The sequence below is a fragment of the Hirundo rustica genome, chromosome 9 (assembly GCF_015227805.2).
Source record: "Hirundo rustica isolate bHirRus1 chromosome 9, bHirRus1.pri.v3, whole genome shotgun sequence".
Taxonomy (NCBI): Eukaryota; Metazoa; Chordata; class Aves; order Passeriformes; family Hirundinidae; genus Hirundo; species Hirundo rustica.
The window spans coordinates 21,363,687-21,384,139 of NC_053458.1; the positions used below are offsets into that span (position 1 = coordinate 21,363,687).

Genomic DNA, 20,453 nt, shown 5'->3' on the forward strand with positions numbered 1-20,453 from the left:
AGACTTTGACCTATTCTAGGACTTAGTGAAACAAAATACTTGCACAACAGACACTGGAATCAAGAAATAGCAAATTGTGTCCATCACATTATTTGAATTTCAACTTATTTTATAGTTTCACATGACCTACTTTGAACCTTTTAAATATACTTACCAATTGCAAGTTGCCTGTTCTTATTTACTATAAGAATCAAGAGCCTAATGATAAAAACCTCGAAGGCACTTCATTGTCTTTATGCTAAGTACTACAAGTTTCAAAGATAAATACTGGAAGTTAGATAGTTTAAACTAAAGCAGGAAAGTAACACAGGATAACTGGTAAGACAGTAATACACATTTCAACAAGTAAATATCAAGAGCCTCAAATTTCCCAGAAGACTTTGTTTTTGCAGATAATTCAGGATTTTCCTAGAACATACTGTCAAATCCTGCCCAGATAAAACAACTCAAAACTCTCAGAAATTACTGATCTGCATTGTCTCCTTGCTCTTAATGCTAGTTCAAACCAAGAACAAGCAGCAAATATCATCTGAATTTCTTATTTTCACAGCAAGCTCCACTACTCTTTGAAGACCACAGGAGTGGGAAAAAGAAAAGCAAGACTTTGTCTTATCCATATATCAAAAAAAAAAGCAGTTCCCTCTCCCTGACTCACTCATACCTGCATAGGAATGACATTAAAAGCACCAGTTTAACTTCTCTGGCAGCTCAGCTACCACCTGCAAAGGCAGTTATCACCAGGAAGCATCAAAGCATACTCATCTCAGAACATCTGCTGAAGGAACCCAGCCTTTGGAGTGCTGGAGAACTGCTGCTTCCTCCTAGACAAGCAGGAGCAGTGGCAAGACAAGCCGGATTTCTACAGAATTTGGGGTTAAGAGTTCAGGGTCAGGTGATGCGACAGAAGTACACAAGCGGGGAAGTCTGGCAAAGAGAAAAAGGGGCAGAGATTCCAAAATGAAATATATGTGTAGGGTTGAGGTATTAAACCTTGGAGATGAGACTGGGAAAGGAAACAGCGATGTCCTCTCCAGTGCACGAAGCCTGGCAGTGAGCCTCAGCATGCTGCAAGCCCCACTAACAAAGCCTCCCTGAGCGAGGCTCAGTCTGGGATCAGAGCAGACTGCTTCCGAAACTTTGCAACACACACTTCTGGTTCATCTGTTTGACACCTAAATAATGACAGCCAGTTCTCAATGGCAGCTGTTCTAGCCCAGGTAACTGTATCACATGCTTTCTGACTTATCTGCATTTCTGGTTTGCCTTTTTTTTTTTTTTAAATCAAACTAGTTACTCGCACCCTTTATCTCACAATCCTTACAAGGTTTAAAGACTTGAATGAATATAAAATGTTCATTTGATAAAAGGCATGCAACTAACTTGATATTAGAATAATAATTTACTAAAAAATCACCTAAAGTAATACGGAGCATGATATTTCACATAATTCTCAACATTTAACAAATCTACAGCCTTGGTTTCTGATCAATTGAATTGTAGTAATGAGCATTTCTGCATATAGTACAAATGATGCTTTAACTGCAGCGATGAATGGTACAATATACTGCTTTGTTCTATTAATTTGTTTCAAAACCTGAACTCTCAATATCATCACGTTTGTAGAAAAGATAAACAAAACCCACTGCTTTTCTACAAGAGAGAAGATGAAGTTACCCGTGGCTCTTTCCCTCAGTTCTCAAACCTAAGGAGGATCAAAGCAGGGCCAAATTATCAATGGAAATCTCCAACTGAATTCCACACACTTCTGGGACCAGCCTTCCAGGGTATGTTTTTAACTCAGTTTCCTCAGGAAATGTGCCTCCCAGCTGGAACTTGTGTGAGACACTTGTCACAATATAAAACTGCAAATACAGACTTAAATTCTCCAGGAAGGCATTTTAAGAACAACTTTTAGCTATAAAAAAGATATTTGGGGTGCTTTGTTGCAAAAACCATCTTTGTTTTTGAGAGTTACCATTCTTCTGAGTCCAAATTTGTATTATTATAATGTATGGAGGAAATGTGGATCATTCAGCACTTTAGATACAGCAAAAAATGTCGTTTTGACGACATATAATACCTCTGACATGTAACCATCCAAGACCTAGGGACAGCTTCATTCTGTCACAAGTCAAATATCACCTTATTTTTACAAAACTGCTGCTGAAGAACCTATGAAAGGCTTCTGTGGTTTTTGTTAAATTGCTGATGCACAAAAATCTATTTTTAGGCAAGAAACACGCGAATCTTTCTCAGGCTTAGCTTTCTTTGTTGATCTAGCAAAATATTGGCTTAAGAAATCAAAACGCGCATGTTAATTTTAACATGCTATCTTCAAAAAGAGGAAAAACTAGTTTCAATTTTTGCATGAGAACATAATATGAAATCTTCTTGCATTTGCATATGAACAGACTCCTGATCATTTCCTTGTTGTTTCTTTATTAACTATACAAGGGGAGAGAAATAAGGTCAGCACACTCATTACTGTAATGGCAATTACATTAAGTATAGGGGTTATTTGACCTTTTCTTCAAAGGTTTTTAGGAATACCACACTTATAGACCATAACAGAGCATAGTAAGACATGAGAGGGAAATTGACCCGGACAAAAATTTTCTGCTAAAATAACAGCCAAGGTCAAAAGACATTTCCTAGTCTCCTACTTTAAATGAACTCTATCAGCAGCGTTAAATAATTAAAACAGACACACAAAATTATACTGATCACAAGAAATCTATTTCTCTATAGCTGTTAATGGAGTAAAACCTTGCAAGTGACAAGCTGCTGACTAATAGCATTACTAAATCAGACAGCTGACCAACATTTTTTCATCTACTTATTAAAGGATTAGGACAGGCCAGCCACAATAGTGGTGCTAAACAAGGATATGGCCCACAGTGATGGCATAGCAGAAGTGGGAAAGGTACTTTATGGTTATTTCCATAAACATATTCAAAAGTGTTTCCACTTGTTTGGCTAATCTGGACTAAACACCAAACTTTAGGACAGATCTTGAACCTCTGAAGTAGAGTATGGGTTCTTCAGAGAAAGACTCTTACATATGCACACACAGGCATAAAACAATTGCTTTACTGTAAACTTTAAGATCTGTTTTTTCGTTGTTCGAAGCAACTGTACTAAGGAATACACTTTATACTCAAGAAAGAGCAATCTGCGTGCCCTCATAGAGATCATGCTGCACCAATAATCCTTTTTAATAGATTACTTGGACTCGAGGATGTCCACTTCATCTACTGCACCAGATTTTTGCAGGACATCTGGCAGCAGTCTCCATCACCATAAGCTTCTGCTAAGCACAGGGTCATACCCAGGCTCTGTCTGCATCAGGAACTGCTGCAGACCAACAGGAGCAGATTGGTACCCAGAAAAGGGCTGTGCTGAGGACAGGATACCCACAAGAAGGACTGCAGTTGCCAACTACCATTCTATATTAAAGAAAAATCTGGAATTCAAGCAGCCTACCAATAAGGCAGTGAGTTGTCTTTCTATCAGCGTTTCACAAAAATGGGAAGGTCAATAACATAGTAACTAAAGCTTTTCTTGAAAGTTACTTTGGTAAAGGCATGAAAAGTAGTCATTGATATGATACCATCTTCAGGTACAATCTCATCAAGAACACTTTCTTTTGAAAAATGAAATGGGAAATTAGCTTGCAGCCTATGCACAGAAAATATTAAAATGTTTTAGCCAAAGAATAGAACAGGAGACCACTCTGGACTAGAGGCTACCTCTCAGTTAACTGGCAAGCAAGCTAAAACAGTGCCCATTCTCATCCTTCACAAGTATCTGTTTGTGAATCGGCACTTTTCAGGGCATGGAAATGAATTTGAAAGTCTGTTTCCTCCACCTCTCTTTGGTAATGAAATAACTGCCAGTTCATAAGTCTTTTAAAAGATTAAAACAATAATCCACACAATCATGTTCTCAGTCCTCATGCATTTTTGGTTTATAATGTTATTATTCCAGGAGGTGTTGCATAATTAGCAGCTCTTGAAACACTGAAGTCAGCTGCAGCAGTAACCTATTTACATTGTAGTAAACAACCATTTTCTTAGGCAAAATAGCCCTCCCCCTATTCTCCCCAAGTAAGGCAAGATGAGTAAAAGAGCATGGCGATAAATGAAACAAAACAGAGAAACCAGCCGAAGAGAAAATCACAAGGCAGAAATGGGAAAACTGCTAACTCTTCTCCTTTTATTTTGCAAATAATTACTTAAGATGGCAATAAACTAGACTGTAAGTATTTTCTTTGCTTACAAGAATACCAATAAATACCAACAGGATTAGTTGCGACAAGCACAAGATACATCATTGCACGCTGTCCAGAAACCACACAACCTTCACATGGTGAAATCTTTCTTTTGGCAAAAGCAGTGACCCCCACCTTGGTGATTGGAAGGAAGAGGGAAGGAGCTGCAAAATATTTTACAGCTGTCCTTAAACAATGGATTCAGAGACCACCAGCTGTAAACATGAAGTCCCATCAGCAGAACCCACAAGGATCAGTGCAGGCCCTGTGCAAGATTCAGGCACTTCCATTGATCCTCAGCATTGTTCCATCGGCCAAAATCATAAAACCACAGAACAAAAATCTCAGCTGGGCAGTTTGGCTGTTGAATATTTGGAGGAACTGAAAACAGGGTGGTTTGGTTTTTTTTTTTTAGGTGGAAAAGAAGCTGGTATAAGTATTAAGAAATGACATCAAGCCAGGCCAAAATCCCTGGAGAGGTACTGCTGCAAGGACTTAATTGATGGTTTTTCTGAGTGGACCAAGTAAAGCAAAGAAAAGTAGAAATTGTTGCTTTCCATTCCCCCCCCCCCCCCCCCCCCTCCTTAATTTCTGAATGCCTTATTTTGCTTTGTGTTTCATGTCTGTGGTTTGTTTGGGATTTTTCCAAACCTCCTTCTCATTAAAATTAGAAATTGCCTGACATCTGTTCTTTCTTTTCAAGCATCCAAACTCTGAAATCCCATAATCCGTAAATGGGAAAGGACGATTACGGAGAAACTTGGCTTAACTACATGCGAGACACATTATGGAATGTTTCAGCAATCAATTTAAAATCATTGGCTTCAAGTGTGTTATTTCAGAATCGCAGGCAGTATCTGTAACTTACGTTACCTAAAATACCCAAAGGAAAATTTTATCAAACATAAAAAGTTGGCTGTAGGCATAGGCAAGTCAATCTGTAGAATTTGAAAAAGAAATCAATACTGAGCTAGAACAAGATGAAATGAGCACTATTAGAAAAGCTGGTATGCAGTTCTCAGTGAAGAAGAAATATCACAGGACATGTATTGGTCACAGCTAACAGGCAGGACACATTTCAGCATCTACCTGATCATCCAGACCTATGATAAGCCCAAATCAGTAAGCAATTTTGCCAACAAGAATTCTTACAGTACACATTATAGATATGAAAGACTGTGCAGAACTTTGTATTAAACATGAAAATTTGCCAATATTTTAAAATGTACTTTAAAACATAGTTTAGATTTGCTTAGAAATGTTAATTATTCAAGCTCAGACACAGAACAGTAGCTATTTTAAGATGCATTAGGATGTTTATTTCAAGTTCTTTGTGGGATACGTATGGACACACATCAAGCAAGGCAAGAGGTACTGTAAAGGCCCAAGAATGAACCAAGGCTAGAGGAATGCCAAGCCTACAGGAGAATGTACACATGGTTTCTCCCTGAACAGAGGGCTCTGTGTTATTTTAGCTTCCAGCAAATAATGTGTGCGCTGTGTACATAATGCAGTTACAGTGGATATACTGATTTAATGCATTATTTTATTACCCCATGACAGATTAAAGGTGTGGAAACAGATCTGGGGTATCCCATGAGTGAAGAACTAGTTCACAATCTTATAGTTACCGATGGAGAACAATCGCACATGCACCTGTAATCCTCATTTTATTTAAAGTTTCATTTCAGAAGGACAATTTTATATGTTCGTACTGCTGCAAAGAAAAAAGACAAATACAAAACCTATTAGGATAAACTGATACGAATTACGAATATTCACATTAGTACCTATGCTTTCTGCTGTGTCTGGAACTCTTCCCATTCATCCTCTTTGCACTTGGATGCAAAACAAATACTAGCCATCAAAGAGTGTAGGGTGTAACACTTACTATATTGTTTGTGTTTTTCAAAAAGCATTATCAAATCCAAAGCAAAGTACATGTTTAATACAAGTTGCCCATACTGAAGAAAAACCAAGACAAAACAAAATCAGTTTTGCTTGCTCTTTGCAAAGAGCAAGCACAGAGAGGCTCAACCAGAGCAGCTACTCCAGACAAGAGGAACACTAACACCCCTCACTCCTTGGCTTTCATTCCAGCCTGCAGCTTCCTTGTGCCACGCCAGGATGCGCAGCCCCCCGAGAGAAGCGCGCTCCCAGCTCCACGGCTCAGCCAGGCGGAGCAGCGCAGCGGGAGCACCGGGCCAGGAGCAGGATCCCGGGAAGTGAGGGGGCTGCTCACACCCCCACTGCCAGAGCTACACCCACACTGAGCCACCAGACAGCTACAACCACCAAATGGGGCAAAGTAAAGGCACGGCAACAGTGATTCTTCAAGCCTTTTTGGATACCCTTTAAAAAACTTCTATCATTGATTGACATAACTTTTGCAATGACTTTTGAATTCATCCCTAACTGTACTGGGATTCTCTTTACATCAACTACAGATTCTCTTGGCAACACGAACTTTGTGAATGACTATGAAAGTTTTTTTGAGTGCTGTCTTCATCTTAACTCTACATTCAAAATGTCTTATTTCTCTTCCTGTATATCTGGCTCTGTAAGTCTCACGTTTCTTTATATACACACATTTACACAGCAATATATCTATAGGAATGAGATGTCAGAGTGGCTTAGAATACATACAGCAAATGATGTTTGCAATGGGCCTTAATGAATCAGTCATTCAAACAGCATTATCCCTTTGAGATATGAACAAGATAGGTTGTCACATTTAGAGTCTAACGTCACGCTTTTGCCGGAGTTCCAAGACTGCAAATGAAAATGCCACCTGGGCTTTTCCTAGCTTTCCAGTATTTGGCACTGCTAGTAATTTTTTTAAACTTTTCATGCACAGTTAAATATATAAATAATATCCTCAATTTAGTTTCTACAGATACTAATATTGGTGTTTAAAAATTGAGTTTTTAAACAGATCAGTTTTATAGAAAAAAATCAACCATTACAATCACCAGCCACTTGCTTAACAAGTCCTGTTCAGCTCTTTATATTTCATGTATATATATTATAACCTTTTCATTCTTCTGTTGTCCTGATCCAACATTAAAACTTGCTGTTACATCCTGGTATTTCAACAAGACAGTTGATGAAACAATTTAAATTCTCTTCTAATTACTGATAAAGAATGTACTGTCTGGTACTGAATGCATTAATATTTGCAAATATAAAGCTATATACTTATGATAAACCATACTGCTTGGTTAGATAAAGAAAATTCTTTCATATAAATAAATATTTAATAGATACATATAGAGACCTGATTTTATAGTCTTCTCACTCAGCCTCCACATTTTATCCTGCATTTGATTAATTTAATAAACATTCCACTGAAATGCTAAGTAGCCCTACCTTTAGCTCTATGTACTGCACACTGACATTCATGACAGGGGAAAACAAGCGACCTATCAAGCTTTCCAATTTCACCTCAAAACCTCATTAAGCTTTCAAGATATAATCATGTTCAAACTGCTTATGTAAATGCAATTAATTGCATCCTCTAAAAAGGCATCTGAAATATGTGAAAGGGTGCAAAAACAATTTCTGTAAATATAAGCCTACTGTAACATGCTTTTTCACAGCAGCAAGTACAGAAGTAAAATAATATAAAAGTTCAATTAAAAATTCAATTATTCTACCCCTACTTTTTTTTCCAGTATTTTCCTACGCCAATATCAATCCATTATTTTGCTCCCAGAAATTATGACAAAAAAGTAGGAGATAATGGCATGTCTAGTTGCCAACAAATTAACAGTGTATTATTTTAATCTGTAAAGCACCATGTATACTGATGCTGTTGCAAGAAGCAGAGGAGGAGTGGTGGGAGTTATATTGTAGGAGAAAAAAAAAAAAAAAAAAAAAATCTCCATTCTGGAAGAAGATATTCCCAGCAATAAGGCTTTATCACATCATGCCTACACACAGATTTGGAAGTCTCTGCTTTACTGGGATTGTCACAGCTTGATGATGTCCTTTTGAAAGAATAACAGAAGCACTTTGGGGAAACACCTCCAAGCACTTGGCTGTGATTCTCTTTTAGTAATAAGAGGGTGCGAAGTGGGAAGAAGTTGCTCTGTATCAGCGATGCTTTGGGAATTGATGAACTGTGAGCTCCAGTCTCTGGAGAAACTTTGCTTCTCTCACCCAGCCATCACTCTAAGCGCCCTTGAAGATCCAGTTCCTCTCCTAAACCCTCTAATCTCACATTTTTTTCAGACCTACATCCTGAAGGCCTCCTTGAGCTATTCTCAGTATGTGCTGGCTCAGGAAGGAAGCTCATCAGAGTCCACAGCTATTTGGTCTGCACTTCAGCCTTCCCTTTGGCAAAGGAGTGAATTTGGCTCACACTCCTCTAGTCCAGCAGCTATCTCCAAAATGCTTGCAAGGACTTGTACAAGAAAGAATTTGTAAAATAAATAACCAGCAGAAGAGAGATATAGGCCATCCCTAAGTAGAACAAAAGACAAAACCAAAACATCAGTGTACTAGGATTAAACTTGCAAATTCAGATCATATTTTAAGTTCTTTTCAAAGAAGATTTGGGAAAGGTACAGAAGCAATGCAAAGACTGAAAAATCAGCAGTGTATGCCATCAGGAAAGCTAAAAGGAAAAATTAGTCAGTGGTTGTACTGGAAGAATGGTAGGTTATTTTTTTCCTGATAAAATAACTGCCAGGAAAAAAACCACAACACACCATTTAGAAGACTACAATTTGGACAAGACAACAAAAGCGACAATATGACCAAACAGAATATATTTTAGAATAGTATGAAAGCAGTCTTGCATGATTTATCCTTAATTTAGTCACCAAGATGGCACCTTACATTAGCTAAAATTAACTATGAACCAGGAGCTTTTTCATACAGGGAAAAAGTGATGTAAGTGGCAGGAGAGACAAGCTGTTACACCATTAAACACAGCACCTTTTTAAACCACTTAGGTGCTGACAGGTCTTGTGCTGCTGTCCAGGGTTTCAGCCTTAAAAAGCCAGCTTGTAGCTCCTTTCTTTGATGACTGAGGACATTTGTTGTGTTTAAGGGTGGGAAATACTGGCCTACAGAGAAACATCTCAATTCTGCTAGGAGTTAACATACTGACCTGGAAGGTGACACTAGCCGTGTATTCCCCTTTTTTAAAAGAGAGCTCTAATTCAGTCTTCTAGAAAATATATTAATTTTTTATAGCCTTTGTATTATCTGCAACTCTGCCAATTTCATGCTTAACCTAAATCTTCATCTCAGTCTGGAGCAAACAGGGAAAGAAAAAAATACCATGTTTTTAAAACTAGGAAAGGATTAAAGAGGAGTAATCTGTACACATTGAGCTATTCTTCCAATAAGTCTAAGAACACTGGGGACATTCCAAAAGATTAGAAGACACGGAACAATGGATTTCTTTTGAGAGAGTCAGCAGACAATACAAATAATTTTAATGCCCCAAATCCTTCTTCTGAGCTCATGTAAAATAATTTCAGAGTCAACAAGCAGCTTGATTTATGTATGATAAATGAACACATGCCAATTTAAACTAACAGAACATAAGCCACTTTCTAAATTCACGTATAAGCGAAAAATGCAAGACTTACTAGGAGTGTAAGGCATCTAACTTGATACTAATACATTCTGAATAAAGAGACTTCTTAATGCTGGATACATTAAACTGATTTATAGTGCAGCCCTGAGCATAGAATCAGCAACGAATTGGTGAATTTTTCAAGGAATGCCACATGAATGAGTTATCAGCTCACCATCTCTTACTATTTTTACCAGTGGCCTGGAAGGAAAACTCATCACTGATCAGGTTTAACGAGAAGGCAAAATTTGTGGGGAAAATGATGAACTGGAGAAGTAATCAGTTTCCCCTCTAAATCTGGTAGGGTAAGAAGAGAAGTAAGTCCCACAGAAACGGGGACTTCCACCTTAGCTGAAAAAAGACAAGCTACAATAATCAGAAAGGTATTGCCCTCTTTAATAAAGTTTAAAGTTGTCTAAGAAAAGGAACCTAAAATAATTGACACTACAGCCATAGATATAAGAGCATAATTGTGTTAAGTCATTAGGACATTAGATCTTGTTAGAACAAGCAAGGCTGAATTATCCTTCTCCTTTCCCCATAAGCAGCACAAGCCAATAACACCAAGGTACATGTAGCCTGTTACATAAGTTCTCAGTTTCCCAATACTTTGGGAAAACCAGATAAATTATCCCTCAGTACTTAGAGGGATGTGAGTATTTTTTGCTGCTGTTGTTGAAAGTACACAGTACTTTAGGAAGATTGGGATTTTCTCCCCCCTCAAAGCTTTGACCTGGAAAAATAAGAATTTTCATACATATGCATTATACTTTTAGAATCATGATTTGCTTCTCTCCAGCAGTTCTTGGGTAGCATGTATACATATTTCTTTATCAACTTCAGTATTACCATGTTATTTTACTTCCCAACTGCATAAGTTAAGTAATCTTTTTGTTTCTTCCTGTTGCTAAAGAAAAGCTAAATCCAGGAGTTGGAGTAAGTTCATCCTTTGCAGGTATCTACCTAATAAGAAACATCTTACCACAAAGAATTTATCAACACAGAAATTATGAGACTTCCCTGACAAAATGATACACTGAACTACATTAATTTACAATATTTCTATAGGCAGCCACACCATTATTTTTAACCTCACATACACACAGCTGTCTTTCCAGCGAACTTCTAGGTACCATTAGATGGTTTGGTTTTGCTTCTGGGAGCAGAGAAGTTAAGAACAGGGGTAAGGAAAAGAAACAAACATAAAAGTAAAATGTCCATAATTGTGAAGTGGATTTTCTTTCCACTAACCTTCTGTCCATTTCATTGTTTCCCTTTTACGTATTAGGATGTAACCTGGCAGAGTAATTCACTCTAACTTTTTTTTTTTTTTCAGTCCACGCTTCAAAGTGAATTGTCTGTCTTGGCAAAACTGTCCCAGAAACATACCAGTGGGATTTACACAATTCTTTCTGTGTAATAGACCAGGAAGCTTTTACAAATGTTTATTACCTCACAGGGTGCCCTTAAGAAGGGAAATCAAGCGCAGGGTATTTTCCACCAAAGCCTATTTCAGCAATATTCGGTATAATCAGTTCCAAATTAATCTTAGTATGACAGAGAAGAGAGTCAGAAAAAAGTCTGTATTAACCTTTTGCACCGGAGTAGAGATCACATAAGTAAGTTGCTGGTCAGCAGACACGATGTGAGGTTAGAGACTGTCAGCACCTGGACAGGAGCATGCAGTGAATGTCACTGCCACACACACGTGTCCCCTGCAGGCTCTTGCTCCCAAACACCCCACGAGCCTCGACAAGGTCAGCTGGGATCCTGGCTCCAGTTTCCAGCACAACCTGTCAAGAAATACAGCCACCAAATGGATGGTGTTCGGCATTAAGAAAAGGTTTGGGAAACAAAGGGCCTGAGAGGTATCTCCTGCCCACACATAAGAGCTGCTACAAAAAAGAAGGGAGTAAACTGCACATGTTCTCACAGGCACAGTAGAAATTAAGGAGTTGATATTACATGATAGATTTTAGAAAGTCTCCTTTGCCTCCTATTTCATTCTGATGGTAGGGTTCTTCTGACAGCTGATATGGCAAAATAAGGCCTCCCTTACCCCAGAAATTCATTCATAATTTGCAGGTCAGTAGGCCAGCATCAGTAAAAAGAGGGTGAGGTGGTGTAACTTCTGTAACTACACCTTTGAGTAACTGCACTTGACAAACAGGGAGAAAATGCCATCTATCTTTCAAGGGCATTTAATTGACACCTACAGCAGAGGTTTGTTGCCTAAATACCAGTTACTGCAATTTACCTCAATATACGAGTATCCTTTAATAATGTAACAGATACATCAGTTTCATATTAAAGAAATGCTGTAATATAATGAGATTTCATATTACACACTATATATATCTAATAATTGCATTATGTAAAATTAATCTGATGACCCTTTACATGCATACCCAATATCTACATATTCTCTCTGCTTTTCTTGTAATTTTTTTCTTTTAAAGACCATAATATTTTTAACCTGCCACTTCTTTATGAAACCAATTAAAAGAATTTCAATACACACTTCACATTGTATATACTTATGTCATAAATGCCAACCGCTGCGTCTCCTAAATTGTATTACAAGTACCCAACTTAGGTCTTATAAAAGCTCTTGCCATTTCAGCTTTAGAGAGATGTCATCAGTCTTGACAGCTCGCTGATGTGGATCTCTGGCTACTGCTAGATGATTATATAAATTATGCTAAAGATAACTTCTTCCATTATTCTAAAATCATAAAGCTGCAGAATTTCTTTCTAACATACACTTTACTAATTTTTCCACTGGTCTTAAATTCATGGTTTGGGAAGGCAAAGAAATATACTGAGAGACATCCTTCCTTATGACCTTCTGATACATGAGGGAAAACCGAACATCATCTACATTTATACTAGATAGCAGGTTTCCTACAGAGCACTATTATAGTCAATTTAAAACTTAAAATTATTCATCAAGTTATCAGATAATCTTTTCATGTAAATCTTGTTTTATTTACACAGGACAAATTCTACTGGATTTTGCTTTGGCTGATTTGAGGATGTATGTCTACAAGGTAATACAATTTTTTTACCAGTTCATATAAACCTACCACTTCCTATAAACAACGGACATACATCGCTATTTACAGCATTTCCTTAACTGTCACACAAGAAGAATAGATATACTATGGAGACCCTAAGATATTTTGTTCATTCAACCTCAGGAAAAGAAAATCTCATAATGCTAAATTCCATAGAGTTTGTAAGAACAAAGATTTTGTTATGATACATCTACTGTGATGACATACAGTGTGTTCCGTGCTGATAAAGGTGGGCAGATTGCCAGGATTATGTGTGCAGATTAACAAATGCAGATTCAAAATGTTCTTTTGTACTAGACTGGAGCAGCTGCTGCATTTTGGGGAGTACAAACTGTATTCCTTCAACAGTCAGTGTGGTTTTGTCCCCTTGTTGCTGTGTGTATGTACTACACAGAGCTGGTAGTGAAGCTCTCCTTATGTTTACATGACAGACCCACACCTCCTGCTAAAAGCTGCTCACTATTTCCCATAATAGGAAGAAAGCAGTGCTCCTCAACTGCCTGCTACAACCATGTAAGATTTTTAGCTTTGTGCTAGCCAGTACAAGGGTATTAAGAAAGATTTCTCTTCTTTACCATGATTCAAACAAACTGATGAAGAAATTAGGTAGTCTGTGAAAAAGTTCGCAGACACATCTTTTCCTAATAGTTCAGTTAGTGTACTCCAAAATATACTTAACCCAGCTGAAGTAAGACCATTCCTAAACACTTATTTCAATAAACTTTTTCACATATTTAAAGACACAAAGAAAGTTCGCAGCAGCAAACCAACAGCCAAAAGCTGAACCACACTACCTAACAGTGCTATCAAAACAGGAAGAAAATGTACTTAAAACTGTGTTTAACAAAATAGTCCTTCTTTCAAGGTTAATGAAAATACTTCCTGACCTTTTTTGAAAGCATTTTATACATGGTATCTGGCATTCTTTATGGGCTTAAATCATGACATATTTCTTTCATAATATATTCCTTCTTTTAACTGGTTTTCTTTTTGTGCTTCAGGAGTGGATTTTGGTCCATTCTCAGGTGGTTGCTTTGGGTTTTTTTAATTAAATCACCACCTTCACCCCCTTTTTCTCCACCTCTCCCTCCCCCGCAGGTTAAAGACACCACAAGATGAAATAATAACTAAGAACACAATCAGAAGCTCTTTGATTCAAAATTTGAGTTTGTTCAAGGCAGAAGAACACCAGCTATTCTGCAAGGAAATGAACAAGATGGACAATGATAATGCATTGCATATTTTTCTCATGAGAGGCATAAGACTTGACTTTGGGAGGTGCTACCTTCTCTTAAGGTTCATTTAATTTCCTGTTGTTATTCCAAATGCAGCAGTTTGATTCAGTAGAGCATGTATCTCATTTGGAAGACATATTGCAATATTCTCACCTCATTTTAGTAAAAGATTAAATGCAGTTACCACAGTCTTACATTATACTAAAGCATGAGAAAATGTGCTGCTATTTCTAAGTATTTCCTACTATGTTCAGCTGGCAAAGGCCAGTGTAAGGGCAGCTCTGTAAACATCTGTATCCATCAGGGATTTCATGGTGGTTCTGAGAAAGCACTTTCAAGGCAATACAAGCAGCACAGTTTATTCAATAGCTCTGCACAACTGAAATCAACCCTACAAGCATTGTTGAAAAGAACAATCAGATTTAGTTACCTTCTAGGCAAGGATTCTTAGTAATACAAGATTTAAATGCCAGCTGTGGTGCTGGAACCCTAAGACCAAAACACTACATAGATTTTTGTACTGAAATTAAGGATGCTGGATTAAAAAACCAAACAAACAACAACAACTAAAATTAAAGCTAGAGAAATCATAGAAAGCCTTAGGGTTTTTAGCATTAGATTTTCTGGAAAGGACCAAGAAAGCATCCCTCCTTTATATTCTTTACAGACACAACTTTGGCATCAGTAGCTCTGCTACCTTCCACATTAGTTGCCACACTTGGTGCACAAGTTGAGCAGACAGAATTCCATGAAAACCCAAAGGATGTTGCAGAGGCCTTTGTGATTATCTAAGTCTTCCACAAATTTCTGATACAGATATACAGAAGTACAATAAACTCTACTATAATTCACACCAATAACCTGCTTGTTTTGCACTCACTAAATTCTAGACAAACATACTGCAGAAAACATCCCAAGACACTGCTCCTATTTACATGACACAGAAAAAAAGCATTTTCTACAAACAAGAAAAATATAATTAAATACAAGCAGCAAGCAAAACAAAATACCCAGGCTATGAGTCAACAAAAATTACTTGGAAATAAGCTAATAGAACATGAAGTTCTAAGTTAAAATGGTAAGTGCAGAATGAACTCTGTGGAGAGCAGTTCCCGTGACCCAAGTGTGAACTGGCACCCTGTATGTGAGAGAGCCTGGTACAACATGACCGTGGCTAACAGGTGTGAGTGCACTGCTGACTGAAGTGGGGTGGTATATTTGACACAGGAAATCCAGCAAAAATACTGGATCCCTATTTTCAAGCAAATGAGAACCTTGTGAGGAATGCATGTGAAGAGAGGAGACTAAAAATGGAACAAAAAATATGGAACATCTAAAGGTTACATTTTCCCAGCCCAATCCCACAGCAGACTGGTTCTACATAGCACATCAGACTCACTGAATTCAGGTTCTCTTTCACCACTATATTTGCTTGTTATTTTAATCTTCTGTGAAACATACTACTATCAAAGACAATTATATATCACAAGGCAGTTAGAATCTGGTGCTTTAACTAACAAATTATGGTATCTATGGGCTCAAGTCTGCAAATTCTTTTTATGTGTCTTCATCTAATAACTAATTTACAATAGCATGGAATGGAAACTTGTTGAATCATGCCTAAAACCAGAAAAAAAATTCTTCAGGGCAGAAACCACATCTTACTTCTTTGTTCTGTGAAGTGCTTAGTACACATTGTGCTGCTTTCCAGACCAGAGTTAAAGCAGCTGCAGCCTGGAAGTGCAGAGACTGCAGCATGTAGCTGCAAGTAACCAGGTGAGCTGCTGCAGCCCTTCCTCAAGGAGAAACACACCGCTGATGAAAGGCACTGTCATCTCCAATGAATGCAGTCTGCCAGGGAGACCAAAAGTCTGGATTGCAGGATGAGTTAACCACTTACTGTCTGTTATCTCATCCAGGAGAGCCAGGTTCTGGCTGTGGGTACATACACACCTAGCACTATCAATCCACGAGTCCTCCTGCCTTCCACAGGAGTTTCGCTGGCTATGATTAACTCTACAATCAGTTCTGCACAACAGAAAAGCAAAACTGGTGCAAAGGCCCCTGGCCACATCTCTGTTCCCTTCTCAAGGAATTCACTTTAGTCAGTTCTGCTCCTGTCCTGGGAAATGAGTGCCACTTGGCAAGTAGGCTACCATAGGTGTGATCCTAGAGCCCAGCTTCCAGGTAACACGCTCAAAAAACCCTGCATTTGTGCTCCCTGAGACACCCCCACACTGCACACCACGAGAGCAGAAACTGGAAGAAATACAGGTGTTTGCCTCAAACACGCACTGCTGATGACTGCTAACCAGCTAATACAGGCACACCTGATTACACCTCACTCACGGTCCAGATTCAGCAACTGCTACAGAAATTACTGCCAGACTGCCTCACAATAGGTATCTCAAGGAAGAAGGCAATTCGCAGCTAAATGCATATACAACTCGCATGACAGCACACTACTATTTATATTGAAACCCCATACACACAAATAATGTCTCAGAATCAGGAAAGCAGCAATTTTAATTCCTACCAGCTATCATGGGCTTATTGCTGGGGTTTTGCAGAAGCCTCTCATTCTCCTTCCATCTTGGCTGAAAATGGTAAAATTTTATGAAGGATTTAGGTGTTACCTGATAAATGATAGTAATTATACATGGGTGTAAGTTTAAAATAGCTACTCAACTGGTTGACTTTCTTGCAACACTATTTTTCTGAATTGGGAGTTCAACTTTTAACAGAAGTTATGCTATTCGATTATATTAGGCTTAGCATGGTTTTTATACTTTCCCACACTGAAAATATAAAAAAATATTTGTATGGCATATATTCTTGGATATAGTATTTATACACAGAGTATTCACTAACCTTTTTCTAGTCACCAACTTTTATGTAAGAACTAAGTATCTTCAAATGCCTTGCAAGTTATTAACTATTTTTAGTCAGCTGAGAATGTTTTATCAATATACAATAATAAGCTTAGGAAAATAGATTTTTCTGGTGCAAATTTGGTAAAAGTCTGTAACATGACTGTATCTCTACACCCCCTAAAAACACTGGTTTTAAACAACTATTCAAGATTTGACATTATTACTCCTCAAGCTAGAAATTCAGAGTTTTGGCCCTGTCACATTAGGGTCAGAAGTCCACTGCTGGGGTAGTTATACAACTTCAATTTCCCTGCAAAGTGAACTGAGATGCTGATTTTTTATTAATTTCCCCACATGGCAGAAGAGCATTGTAGGGACTTGAGGGAGGAAAGCATTTCTTAATTCCTCTCTGAATCTGTTTATTCTTCCCTGCGCTTGAAGCAAATTGAAAGAGACCATATGAATATCAAGTGACCAGCCTGATTAAATATCAGAATTCTTGTAAAATGCTTTGGCATGGAAAATAAATTATTCAGTTAATATAAAATTCTTGTCATAATGGAGAAATTTGTATAAAAGTCTCCTATGACCTACTCTGTAAGAACAGGTATATATGTTTTAAAAACAGAAATACAATGCTTATATGAGAAAAAAAAATAAAAAATCCAAATTGCCTTCCTCTTGTGTATCTGACATTTGAAGGTTTAAGTCAGTTTGGGTGACGAAGGAAATACAAAGTTTAAAAAAATAAATCAGCATAGAAAAACAAAGTTAAGCTTAACTTGAAGAGTGATCTATGCAGATTACAGCTGAAAGCATTAAAAAACTATTGCATCATTATCAGAACCATGCTGAATTCTTATGCTATTTCTGACTTCTATAGCAGGTCAAAACCTCACATTTCCATAGGGAGGTGCCTGCTGAAGACAGATTGTTTTTTTTTTAAATGCAATTGGAACTTGCCAACTGACATAAATATCTTTTTTTTTTTTTTTAAACAACTTAGCTTCCATAAACTTTTTAAACATCAGATAATTCATCTTCTACAGAAGTATAATTTCCAAGAGAAAAATACTCTGGTTCTTGGTTCAACACTTTCAATTCCAAGCTCTAGACTATTTCTGCACAGTTTTAAGCCTAGCAGAGCAGAGCCAAGTCCATATAAATTTCAACTAGAAGAGAAATAACATGCTATTTGGTTCTTTTGCTCCTCTACCAAAATTAAAAACAGGATGATCCTATCAAACACAGAATTAAGTTTTAATACCTTGCAATACACGGAGAACAGAAATTGAGATACCACCGAATAGAAAGATACCGCTTTTGGTTTCACCAGAAATGAAATAGGAGATGTGAACAAACCAAACATGAGAAAGAGGAAAAGAATTTATCAGACTACGCAGGGGAGGATTTAACAAAAGCCTTTGCTGTCATGGGTTAATTTCACAAGTGCCCCATTCCACCTGGGCAAACTGATTTGTATACATACATGCGTACACCTCTGTATGTACACACACAGGAAAACACACAAACGCAGCATTCGCAGCCTCTCAAATGAGATACTAATGCAGGCAAGTCCGTCATGACTGACAAGCCAAGTGCCATCTATCCTGACCCGAGCACAAAGCAGCACATCCATTTGCTAGACTTTTCACACTTAAATACGTAAGGTGCCTCAGAGAAAAGTTCCACATAAGAGAGAGATGCCTGCTTCACTAAACAGTCACATGTGAACTAAGTCAACAATTAATCCCCACAGACGTCACTGTGCAAACATCCAGCCCAAGGAATTCCAAGTCTCTTGGCCACAGCTACACACGTTCTAATACACGTGTAAAATTAAAACACTCCATACTCAAATCTCTTTCCATAGTACCATTCTTTTATTATAACTCCCCCCTTTTCAGCTAGAGAAAGTACAGTACATCTAAGAGGGTAACAAGAAATATCCACTAGCAAACACCAATATTTTCCCCCCATTCCTGGGGAAGACAGGCTAGCAAAGGGAATGACAACCACACTGTGTTCTATTAAATTACTCAAAATTACATTTTACATGAGTTTAACACAATCTGGTCTACTAGAGAAACATATGTGCTAATTACAAATGAAAACTTTCTGTTCTACGTAACTGAAAAAGAAAAATTATTCCATGCTCTAAGATAGGATATACATTTAAATTTGTAAGACTTGTAGAAAATCTGACACATGGAATAATAGGAAAGGGTACTGGAAGGCATCAAGGGAAAAGACTGTCAATACTGCAAGAGCCAGATTTGAAGTTCTCTGCCAACTTTACTAATAGCATAATAGGGAAAAGGGTTGAGCCTTTCCAATTAAAATACAATGCTTCTGCTAGGAGCTTGCATAGGGATGAGGGCATGGTTTGACAAACTAGATCTCCTGGGCTCAGGATATTCGTATGGAGACTGCAGCTCCGCAGCCATTTCCCTGGCAGCAGTTGTTTAGGACAAGGCTGTGTTTCTGCCCAAGCCAGTTGTGTTCCCCGTGCTCATCGCAGCCCAGCTGCCTGTGAACTGACAGCAGCAACAGTGCACCCATCTGTTACTGGTACTGGAGTGGGGGCCAGTGCCCTGGGCACAGCAGGAACCTGGGGACATCAACTCTTACATGGTCATGTGTCAGTAACTTCCCGCTGACTATACCTAAACAACACCCAGAAAACACACAAACAGCCCCACAAGCATGGGGGAAATAGAAAATGACTACTGAAATGCATTTGAAGCCACATGAATTACTAAATAAACCACCAACAAACCAAACTAGGTAATAATGACACCTGTTTTTTCAACTGAGAACTCTGGGAAGACACGACTCTTACAACAACCAGAGACAGGGATCAATTTAAAATAATCAAATGGGGAAACCAGAGGCTCATAAATGCAAGCCAGTATCCTTATTTTCCTTCAGAAGCAAGAACAGAATTAAGTTCTGCAAAAATAAAGTCAGAAAGTTTGTTTCTTAAATGCTTTGACTTCTGTGAACATTAGGAACACTCCTAACTACCCACAAGTATTGTAAGTATCCTGCAAATTTTGCATCACTTAGAAACATAGAATTATTTAGATTGGAAAACACTTCTAAGATCACCATAGCTATATTATTTCCACATACCTTCATTCTAGAGGCAGCTACAGCTCACTGACCACAAATACTTTGTTTAATTTATTCTCTATATTAAATATTAAATACGAATATTAAAATGTGAACATTGTAAATATTTCACTTAAATATATTAGCATCTTATTCTATCATACTGCTATTTGCTAAACAAACATATGTAGACATCCTTTTTACAGTTAATTTTCTATAACTCAGTGCCAAACAGAGAAGGAAACTCATGATTTAGGAGCTTACTAATAGGATCATTCATCAGTTGAGCTAATG

General features: G+C 37.8%; 1 protein-coding gene across 4 annotated transcripts in view; it reads right to left on the reverse strand.

Annotated features, from left to right (window-relative positions):
- CAMSAP2 (calmodulin regulated spectrin associated protein family member 2) overlaps positions 1-20,453 on the reverse strand; it is an 82,898-nt gene that overhangs the window by 48,772 nt on the left and 13,673 nt on the right. The window lies entirely within an intron of this gene.